The sequence below is a fragment of the Vicugna pacos genome, chromosome 3 (assembly GCF_048564905.1).
Source record: "Vicugna pacos chromosome 3, VicPac4, whole genome shotgun sequence".
Taxonomy (NCBI): Eukaryota; Metazoa; Chordata; class Mammalia; order Artiodactyla; family Camelidae; genus Vicugna; species Vicugna pacos.
In genome coordinates, this window is record NC_132989.1 from 116958934 (window position 1) to 116970453 (window position 11520).

The following is an 11520-nucleotide window of genomic DNA, read 5'->3' on the forward strand; positions in this document are numbered from 1 at the left end:
AGGTCAGAGGCCCAACCTGGTCTCACTGGGCTAAAATTGTCAGCAAGGCTGTGTTCATTTCTGAAAACTCTTGCCTTTTCCAGCTGCTGGTGGCCACCCACATTCCCACGTCCCTGGGCTCAGGGTCCTTCTATCTTCCAGGCCAGCAATGGCCATTGGAGCTCCTCTCGCGTCTCATCACCGATGTCCTCCCCTACCTCCCTCTGCCACTTTGAAGGATGCTTGTGATGACACTGGGCCCGAGAGGAATCCAGAACAATCTCCCTCCTGAAGGTCAGTTCACTAATTCCTCTGTCACCTCAGTCCCCCCTCATCAGGTAAGATCATGTATTCTGTTTCCAGCTACAAGGACATGCATGTCGCTGGGGAGGTCACCACCCTGCTGACCTCAAGTTCTCTGTCCCACGAACCACACGCCAAGTGCCAAAGCCGCGTGTGGCTAGTGGCTGCCACACTGAAAGGGGCAGGTACAGGGCTTTACCGCTACTGTGGGAAACTCCAGCAGGCAGCGCTGAACCCTTAAAATAACTCTGACACGAGCTCCAGAAAATCAAGTTGCCAAAGAAAACCACTGAGGAATCAGCACACGGGGCAAGCTTGCCCCACGTTGGACAGGAGGACCGAGCAGGGAGGTAGCAGGTGCCCACACGGAATCTTCCAAAGCGCTTACCAATAACTAAGCCAGGCACCGACAGGAAAAAGCGGACCTGAGGTTCACTTTTCACTGTAGCAGATTCATGGGAAAGTTATTTTGAAGAGCACTAGAGGGGAAAGTATGGATCTCTGAATGCAGTGGTCCCTGCCTGGAATTCTTATCGACCAAGTGAGCTTGGGCTTCTGGAAGAAGAGAAAAGGGAAGGGCCCCTTGGGTTACAGGAGGCAGGCCTTTCTCCATCCAAGCGTGTCTCGCAGGAGGCAGGGGTGCCTTGAGAGCCAGTCCTCCCCGCAGGAGCAGTGCAACTGCTCCTGCCCCCAGGTCTGCCCGGGGTCGGGGGACTGGGCAGGAAGAAGGGGAGTAACAGCGCCTGTGGGGGTTCCTGAGCTGTGGGGCTCAGGGCCTTCTCTGACAATCTGATGGAAGTCCTGCTTCCCAGAAAATTCAGATGCCCGCACACTACCCCCAGTTTTGCACATAATTTCAGGAACTCCTTCTGCCGTATTGAAAGGGCAGCTAGGAAGGCCCACAGAGCGTGGGAAGCTATTGTCTCTGCAGATGAGGAGCTGACCCCAGGCAGTGTGCTGTGCTGGTCAGCCCCCCACCCCCTGCCTTCCATCACTTACAGGCTGTTGGACACAGCCAAGGGGGAGGCTTGGTGCATTGGGAGCTGGTGGCTGTCTGCTCCGTGGTGAAGTCACAGGACAGCTGTGACCCCAGAGCCTGCACTCAGGGTTACACATGCATTGTCTGACTGTGAGCGAAAGGCACGAGCAGGGGTGACTGTCATTTCAAGTGGGCCCCACGCTGAGAAAAACCAAGGCCTGCCTCAATCTGAGCATGGGCTAGCGCTGAGGCCAGCCTACTGCTGGCCATGGCGTTCTGACTCTGAATAACTCCAAGTCTCTGAGCAAAGGAGGTCTCAGCTCCCAGCCTCCTTCCTCTTCCTGCAGGCCCTTGCCCAGTCCCCCTGCACAGAATTCCAGCTTTCTTCAAAGCCCGACTCACATCCCTCTGCCCAGGAGGGGTCCTCTGCTTGCACCAAGGACACAACTCTCCCGTGTTCCTTCTGCACTTAACTCCAGTGTTGGGTTGCAGACTACTCCATCATGAAATGACCACGGTAAAGCCTGGCCCAGGGCAGACCTATAGGAGGGACTGGGAGCGCCCCGAGTTCCAACACACCAGCATTCACTGCAATAAAACAGCACAAATTTGAAAAAGCCAAACTTGTCTCCTGTCTCCATCTTTGAGATTCCTTCCTTGATTGTGAGCTTGAGCTGCTTGTCATCATAATATTTTGGTTAAATTTAAGTCTGCGCTGCAGACACTTGCTCATCATAGTGGTTGAAAGAAGAACATGCTTTCCCTCCTGCATCTCTGGTCCAGTAGAAGAGCCCGTATGAGCTCAGAAAGCCTTTAGGTCAAATTAGCATATGGCAAGTCCCGCTGACATTGACCTGCCCTTCCCAACACCAGGCATATGGGCAAGATATTCCGACTCCATCAGGCAGGAAAAGAAATCAGCTTACAAAGCTCCCTGGGCCTGCCAGTCACAAAGGTAGAGGCGCTTTGACTTTAAAATGCACCGTCCCACCCGGAGACTCTCAGGCTGTTCCCACAGCCGTTCAGGTGGGGATTTGGCTGCCTAAGAGGGAAAGCAGAGAGCAGGCATGAGCCCCTCAGCACAGCTCTGCAGAGGGATCATTGGATGTTAGGAAGAAACCTCGAGGGAGCAGCAAAGGAGCAACGGAGCAGCCACTTGCGAGGCTCACGTGGGGCAGCGCACACAGCCCCGCAGACTGACCACACTTCACTTCTGAAAAGGAAAGGGAAGCACAGAAGAGGCTCTGCAGCAAAGAGGACCATCGCACAATGGCAGTGGGCAGAGAGACTGCACAGAACAACACTTCCCAGGACGCATCTCCCTGGTGTGAGCCCCACCTGCAGGCGAGACTGCAAAAACTTCTCTGGCCTCTGATCCTTCAAGGAAAAGTGAGCAAATTCTCCATCTCAAAGGCATTAGGGAGAGGGTGACTTCAAACAGATGAGCAATTTGCTCTTCCTCCCTCCCCAGTGGAAGAGCTGATTGAATAGTTGGCGGACAGGTAGTTCAATGAATTACTAATGAAAAATAATGTAGAGATTTGGCTTTATTTCTGTCACCTACAGTTCTTATATTCAAATACATTTCACCAACTCTAGGGAGGTTTCATTTCATTCATCAGTGGGGAGGAGACAGGCAAGAAGTTCACAGACAGATCTGCACAAATCCATCATTTCTATTTTGGAAAAGTAACTCTCAGGTTATGCAGTGCAACATCTCAGTACATTTCACCGTGGGGGCTGCCCAGTTCCTCCCAGCCCATCCCTCCTCTTCTCAGCGGGCCAAAGCAAGTATCATCCACCTGGCTGCCTAAGCATGGGTCAGGAACAGCTGGAGCTGGGGTGCCAGCCACTCCCTGCCCTACATACACACAGCCCGGGTTTTACCCAGTCTCACCATGTGTGTGCCGAGTCTGGGAAATGACCCTTTCTCTCTACTGGAAAGCAAATACAGTCTGCCTTGCACACAGCAGAAGTGGGTCCTGGAAAGGACTCAGGATCCCATCTCCCAGAGGAGAGAGAGCAGTCACTGCTGGAGGAGGAGGGTGGAACCCCAGCATCGGCCCTGGAGAACAGGTGAGAACAGGGAGGGCCTGTGGGGCAGACGCCAGCAACAGCAGGAGGGTGGTCCCCAGGGCCTCTCAGACAAGGTCTGCATGGCCCTGCACTGCCAGCTACACCTTTTTGGGCCAGGAGTCCCTGTTTGGAGCCCACGAGGCATCTGCTGTGACAACTGGGGCAGGAGTTGGCTGCAAAGGCCTGGAGAGCTCACCCACCTGCTGAGGACACGCTGCTCTGTGGGTCCTGAGTCTCCGTTCTAGGACCCACTTCTGTTGGTGCAAGACAGGCTGTATTCACTTTCCAGTGGAGAGAAAGTGTCATCTCCCAGACACGGCACACACGTGGTGAGACTGGGTAAAGCCTGGGCTGTGGGTATGAAGGGCAGGGAGTGGCTGGCACCCCAGCTCCAGCTGAATGTTCCTGACTCATGCTGAGGCTGCCAGGTGGATGATACTTGCTTTGGCCCTTTGAGAAGAGGAGGGATGGGCTGGGAGGACCTGCTCTGTGGGGCCCAAGTGGTGGAGGGCTGGTGAAGGCAGGGCGAGGGCAAGGCCGAGGCAGAGAAGACGTCTGCAGGGGACCACCTCAGCTTCTCTCCTGCTCCCTGTTCACCAGGGTGACAAAGACTCCTTGACCAGACTTTAAACAGGCTCCTCTGAGCCTCTTTTCAGTGAGGCCTCATCCTTGGGCCCCGATCTTGTCCTGCTGAAACCAGTTTAACAAGAATCCTGCTAAGTCAGTTGAGCAAGAGCCCCCACCCTTGATATACAATCAGGTCCCTCCTCCTCCACCCCTGGTGTCTAAGTCATGGCCTGCCTTGGCAACAATCCTGCTACAGTTGAGCAAAATCCCTACCCTTGGCATCCCTTCTAAATACTTTTCCATCCACTGACCCCTCGCCCTGGTCCTTGGCTATAAATCTCCAGCTTTGCTTGTTTGGAGTTGGGTTCAGTCCCACTGAAGCCCGTCTTGCAATAGGAATGAGTGAAGTCTGTCTTCACCGCCTTTGGCTAGCATCAGATCTCTTCCTCTTCCCAGGAGCCCCCTCACCCTCCCTGCCTTCAGCACCTCCCTCGGCGTGGACAGCGGCAGCCGGGGGGCAGGAGGCATCTCTTCCAGCCACAGCCCCCTCCTCTGGGCGCTGACTTCTGTTCCCAAATCTGCTTCTTCCCTTGGGAACCAAGCTCCGTGTTCCTGGTGCCGCATTCCTACCTGTGTCTGTAAACCCTTAAGCAGGCTCTGTCTCTGCCCTTTCTGGACTATTCTACAAAACTGAACCTCAAATTTTAACTGTTCATGGTCTCTTATTGAATAAAACTTTATTTTTCTTATTTTTAAACTGCTGTTTACAATTTTGTTGTTCTAGTTCTCAGAGAAAAAAAGTCTCAAATAACAACATTAAGTAACTCAACTTATATCTGGTCTCCAACAGTTGGAGTTTTTTAATGTGGATCAGTACTACTGTATTAAAAAAAAAAAAGATAGAGTCCAAAGAAATATGGATAAAAAATATATTCAATATCTTGTATTAACCTTTAATAAAAAAGAATATAAAAACAAATATCTGTATATATATGCATGACTGGGACACTGTGCTGTACACCAGAAATTGACACACTGTAATTGACTTCAATTAAAACGATTTTTAAAAATATAAAAAACTGTGTCATAAGCTGAAGAAAGAAACCTGATTCCTGATCCTTGCAAGCATGCCAACTCAGCCTGTTATTATATTTTAAAATAATACTCTATTTTAAAGTTGTCTACAATCTTAATTACTGAAACACTAGCATATTCATGGTGAAAACAATGTTTCCCCTTCAGCAAATATGAATATAAACCCTCTCACTTTAGAGGCAGGATGTCAGTGAGTGCAGGCAACCATTAAAATATATTTAAAAGGTGCAAATGAGAAAAGGAGGCTAAAAGCTGCACATCCTATGAGTATTACCAACTTAGCTGGCCAATCTCAGGATGGTGCATATCATTAGGAATAATTAGCATGCTCTATTACAGCTAGAAATTTAAAACTTGCCATATAATAAGAAAAGGGATTAAGAAATTCAGACAAAACACAAGGAGAAAGAAAAAAAAAAGAAATGAAAATAGTAAGACACCAGGTCCTAATGTATTATCAGGAGTATTTCATTTAAAAGAGAAATCCATGAGCTTTCAAGCAGCAAATTGCTTCATGCATATAAAGAAGGATATTAACATAGAACATTAAAACTCTGCTCAGCACCACATGGAAAGCACTTATTCATGAGAAAAGGTAGACGAGAGCATGATCATGGTAACTGATCCATCTTACTTTTATGAATATTGAAGGAAATACTGGCAAATGATTATGCACATAGAGTTAAGAGCAGTGACTTATGAGATGCCCACACAAAGTCCATGAGTTTATATAAAAATCTTGTATAGTGCATCAGACTAACACAGTACCATCTACACTCTGAAATTGTGCTGGGCTGGTGTGAAGCTCAGTTTGCAGTTATGGAACCCTCACTGCCCCTCTCACAGCTGGGACTGTGCCAGCCTCTTGAAGATTTTCCAGTCGGAGGCCCTTGCCAGCTGAGGTTCACATATAAGCATGTCCTAAGCACCAGTGATTTGCCAGCTTGTACAGTGACTCCAAAGGACTTGAAGACACAGTTTACAGAGCTGATAGTCTGATAGCTACCAGCACAGAAAGATAGCAAAAGTGAAGTGACCACGGGGTTTGCATAAGGTCCGCTGGGAGCAGGATGAGTTCTGCAAGACAATTCTGCCTACGGGACAGGTCAATGCAAATGTCTGTTGGGGCTTCCGAGGGAAATGGTGCAGTGTTTTGGCTGCAGGAGGGAAGGGATTGTGTGCAGTGTGTATATATATTCACACACTATTTTTTAACATTTTTAATTGAAGTGCAGTTGATTTACAATAGTAGTTTCAGGTGTGCACAGACTATTCATCTCTCTTCTTGGGGTGGGGTTACTGTGTGGAGGCAGAGGAGTGAGGGTCCCCTAACGAGGCTGAGCTGACTCCAGATGCAGAGGGCAGCAGAGTGAGCTGACAGTGAATCGCCTAGTGGAATTTCAAAAAAGAGTCATGGAGCCCCATTGTTAGAAACAGATCAAACGGAGGAACAGAGTAGGTACCCAGGCCACAACTGGGGAAGGGAGTCTAACTGTAAAGCTATAAAACAGAGGGAGGGGACCAAAAGCAAAAATGATCTGGAAAGGAAGCCAGCGGTCTCCAGAGCAGCAGCTCGTGTCTGGGTGAGAATTTGGGCGTCAAAAACAAAAAGCATTAGGATTGGTCTTTAGGTCAGTTCTGTGAAACGTTCCAGAAGAGCATAAGGAAGCTGGGGTACAGCCAGGAACTGAGGTCCTCCTGGCAGGGAGCAAGAGAGCCCCCAGACAACTGCAAGGGGGTTTAGTTGGTAGAAGTGCCAGGCTGTGACCACGTGGGCGAGCCCAGCAGCATGAGGCGTGGCTCCAGAAGTCCTTACAGCGAAGCAGGTCAAGTCTCTCCAGCTGAACACTGCCACTGCAGCCACTGGCCTGGAGTTATCATGTCTGAAGCCAAAAGCAGAGGTAGGAGCTCCTACTCCTCCTGGGGAAGGAGACACAGCAAATAGGAGCTGAGAGGAGAACAGTGTCATCAGAAAACTAATCCCGGAGCCAGCACTTTGCTAAACCCAGGTCAGGATACGGGCTGTTGGTTAGAGGGGCGGGGTAGAGTTCCAGGCCGGGGGTTGGACCTGGGGCCCTGCCATCTCCAGGTGTTGATTTTCTGCAAGTTACTTAACTTCTGAGCTTCCACTGATTGGGGTAATACTAATTCTGCTCATAGTGTTACTGTGAAGATTAAATGCCTTTTTATATGCATGATCCCCTCCCATATTAGGTTCTCAGTAAATTCAGCTCTAAAAGAAAATCCAGCATAGGAACAGAATAGGTTGCCAGCAGGAAAGAGAATGGCTGATGGTTCCGGATAAAAAGCCCAACCTCCAGGATTGGTGGCAGCTTCTCCCCCAGCCAGACCTTTCTTCTGCAGGACTGAATGCAGAATTTGTGGGGCTCGGTGCAAAATGAAAAGGCAGAATCCTGTTTTCAAAATTACTGAGAATTTCAAGCCAGCAGAGAGGCAACTCCAAACAGACAAGTGAAGACAGTGAAAGGAAGTGACCCAAACACAGCAGTGAAGACTCGGGATTATGAGGTTGACTTTGTAATCCAACTGTATGGTGTTTATAAGAGAAGCAACTGAATCTACAGACACAGAAAGTGCGAAAGTAAAAAGACAGAGAAGTGTGAACAGGCTGATGCTACCCCAAAGAGACTTGGGGACTCTTATCAATGGCAGTCAAGACGGACTTTAAGTCAAAAAGCATTTTAGACAAGAAGAGTCACTACAAAAAGATACCAAAAAAATCAGTTCAACAAAAGCATTTAACAATGGAAAACTTCTGTGAAGCTTTCAAATGCCTAGGTATTTGAAGTAAACGTTTATAGATATACAGGAAGAAACTGAAAATCTGCTCTCATGGTGTGATCATTCAACAGACCTTTTGCAATTATTATTGGATCAAAAAGGGAAAATTGTTAAATAAGATTTGAGCAACACAGCTGTGGTGCTTAATTGCTCATCACCTTCACTGCCTGGGCTGAGGGACCCCGAGAGCTGGCAAAACATTATTTCTGGGTGTGTCTGTGAGGGTGTCGATGGAAGAGGTTAGCATTTGATTCATCAGACAGAGTAAAGAAAGTCCATCCTTACTAACAGGGTGAGAGCTGGAATAGAGCAAATTCTCTCTGCTCTTCACCTGGGATGTCCATCTTCTCCCATCTTCTCCTGCCCTTGGACATCCCAGCTCCTGGTTCTTGGACCTTTGGATTCAGGGACTTATATCATCAGCTCCCCTGGTCTTCAGGCCTTTGGGAGTCAGATTGGACTACGCCACTGGCTTTCCTGGGGCTCCAACTTGCAGATGACAGACCATGGGACTTCTCAGTCTCCATATAACAGCATGAGCCAAATCCGAAATAAATCTCCTCTTATATAAATCAATGTGCTTCCCACTGTCCTGCTCCTCTGGAAAACCCTGACTAATGTGACAATTAACCAGCATGTCTGAATAGACTCTGTAGAATTCTGCACCCAAGAATTAAAGAATCACATTGATCTCAAATACACACAAGATTCTTACAAAACTTGGCCATGCTGGAGGACATAAAGCAAGTGTCAACAGAGTTCAAATCATTTGTATTGTACAGATCGTATTGTGTGACCAGGATGCAATTAAGCTAGAGGCCAGTAAGACAAAGAGAAAAAATCAAAGGCCTCTACCTACCTGAAAGATAAAGACCCACTTGTACACTACTCACGGGTCAGAGGTGAATTATAAGGACTGTTTAGAAATACTCACAAATGTATGATAATGAAAATACTACATTAAAACTGGTGAGAAGCAAATAAGGTAACACTTACAGGGAAGATTTTAATCCTACCCTCTTTTATTAAAAAGAAGGAACTCTGAATACTAATGAGTTAAATATGCAACTTAAAAAGGTAGAAAGTAAATCACTGAATAGACACAAATAAAGTGAATGTGAGGAAAAAAGAAAGAAGGAAGCAGAAATCGATTAAATAACCATCAACAGAGAAGATACAGCCAAAAACTGGTTTCCGAAAAGGTTAAAAAATAGACAAACTTCTAGTAGTTGATCCAGAAAATAGGAGGGAAGGCAAACAAAGGACTATTAAAAACTGACGTGGACACAAATACAGACACAACACAGCTTAAATAAAGCACAGGTTGACACCAACAAACTTGAAAACTTAAACAAAACGGAGAAATTCTAGAAAAATATGACTTGGCAAAACTAAATCTAGAAAATGTCTGAATAGCGTTAGAAATACCAAACAAACTGAAGCAGTAGTTACGTCTTCCCACAGAGAGAATTCTAGGCTAACGCATTGTCGGCAAGATCTACCGAACTTTTTCTCTTAAGCAAATTCTCCCAGAGCAGAGGAAGGAAAAATACTCCCAACCATTCAAGGAGATCAGTGTACCTTGGTATTCAAGCCAAAACAGGAACAGAACGTGAAGAGGAAGCAAACACAAAAAGAAAAACATCACAGGCCAAACTCACACGAGAACCGTGCTCCAATGGCCTTTAAATACAGTATGAGCAAGCTGAACCCAGCAGTATATTTAAAAGCGATGATCCGTATGTGTACAAGCCACTTACTACAGGAACTGAAGGAGGATTTGACATTAAAAAGGCAACTGATGTTGTTCGCAGTGTTAACAGGTTAAAGGGGAAGCCTAATGATTTTCCTAACCTATTGAGAAAATCATTCCATTTTCTTACAAGAGCAGTACATAGCAATTCACCTTTTTTACCCATGTTTTTAAGGTCCTGTTAGATTTAATACATAAGCAAGTATTTTGAGAACTGGGTAAGGACTATGCAAACTCCAAACCCCTTTGTGTTTATACGTTGTTGACTTACAATATTTGAAGAAAAGCAGTGCCTGGTGTGAGCAGATAATTAAATCGGATTGATTCTCGGTCTTTGAGACACAGGTGCTCTGGGATGGGTGCCAAGGAGCCCAGCCCTGAGCTGGCCATGCTGGCCTGTGTCCTGCCACCCACCCAGTCATTGCACCCCTAGACCCCTGCAACCGACCTGTGACCTGCACCCCCTGCCCTGCGTGTACTTGCACACCGACACCATCGGTGCCCCTGCCCTGCCCGCTTCTGCCAGCATGCCCTTCAGTTCCTGCCAGCAGCCGGAATGAACAGCTTCCTACGACACTCTGCCTCACTCTCACCTGTGACGAGGATGCTGACTCTGCAATTAAAGCCTCTCCGCGCCGCCGTCCTGTCCCAGGACAAATGGGAGAAACCCCACCTCCCCGCCCAGGGCGCCACTCAGGAGAGACCCCCGCTCTCCGGAAACACTGGGAGCTTCCTCCGCCGGACCTCTCACAGCGAGACACTGCTGGAACACCGAGGGTGTGGCTTATCGGACAAAGCAACACCCCGGCCAGGACTGGCAGTGGTCCCCGAGGCACACGCTGTCCCAACAGAAGGCCAGAAACTGTTTTTCAAGCAGGTAATGGCAGTTGACCCAAAACTCCAGGTATCTAAACTGTGACGTTCACGTGGCGGATCCCGCGTATCTCTCTGCCCCCATCTCTGCCAACAACGTGGGGTCGGCCTGCTCACCCCGTCCTGGAGGCCAGATGGCTCTCAGCAGGGACCACTGCCCACTTTTCCTCCACGCCCTGCTGGGAGGAGAACTGCTGGGAAAAGACAGACAGTAAAACAGCAAATAAGCAAAATATGTAAAATATCTGATGGTATTAAGTTCTGTGGAGGAAAATGATGAACAAGGTAGCAGGGTAGAGGGGGCTGGGACAGGAGTGGCAATTTTAGCCCAGGTGAGGGCACAAGGAAGGCCTGACTGAGCGAAGCTGGGAGGGGAAGAACAGGCCGTGGCCGTTGGGGAAGAAAGAATATTCTCCGGGTGTTTGCAAGGATTCCCGGACGGACTAGCTCCATCAGTCTGTGACGGCCGGGGGCAGCGCGCTGGCCCCCCAGCATCTCTTCGCATCCCCTGCCCGCAGCTCTGGGCCACCTGTGAGCCTGTATTTTTTCTTACAGCCCAACAAGTTTCAAGTTTTCACTCCAACTTGATGTAAGATGTGGATTTTATATAATAACAAACCAACGTTGTTCCATTTTTCTTCTTCCCTAGAAAAGTGTAAATCCTCAATGAAAGTATTTTAAATTCAAATGCGTTTAAAAGAAGGGACTTTCTCTAAAAGCCTTGCGTTCTTCCAAGCAGCGTCCTAGGAATAGTCATGATGATCAGGTAACTTACCTGTGCCTTCTTTAAATAATGGGAAGTTTTTCTTTGCAAGGTTCCTCTGCATTCACCAGTTGCTCCAGACACAAAGAAGCTATAGATAAAATAGAGAAAGAGAAAATCTGAAAGACGCATGTGGACTGGAAAATGGCACGAAGACTCTGCAGAGCAAAGACGCAGTGCAGGGCCAGGGCCAGGGCTGCTGGACTGGAGTCTGGAAGCAGCGTGCGGAGACTGACATCCAGCTCCTGCAGAATAAAGGAAACTAAAGCTGCTGCTGCGGATGGGCACTCCTTCTAGTCAGCGTGGGCCCCAAAATGCGGGCGAGCAGAG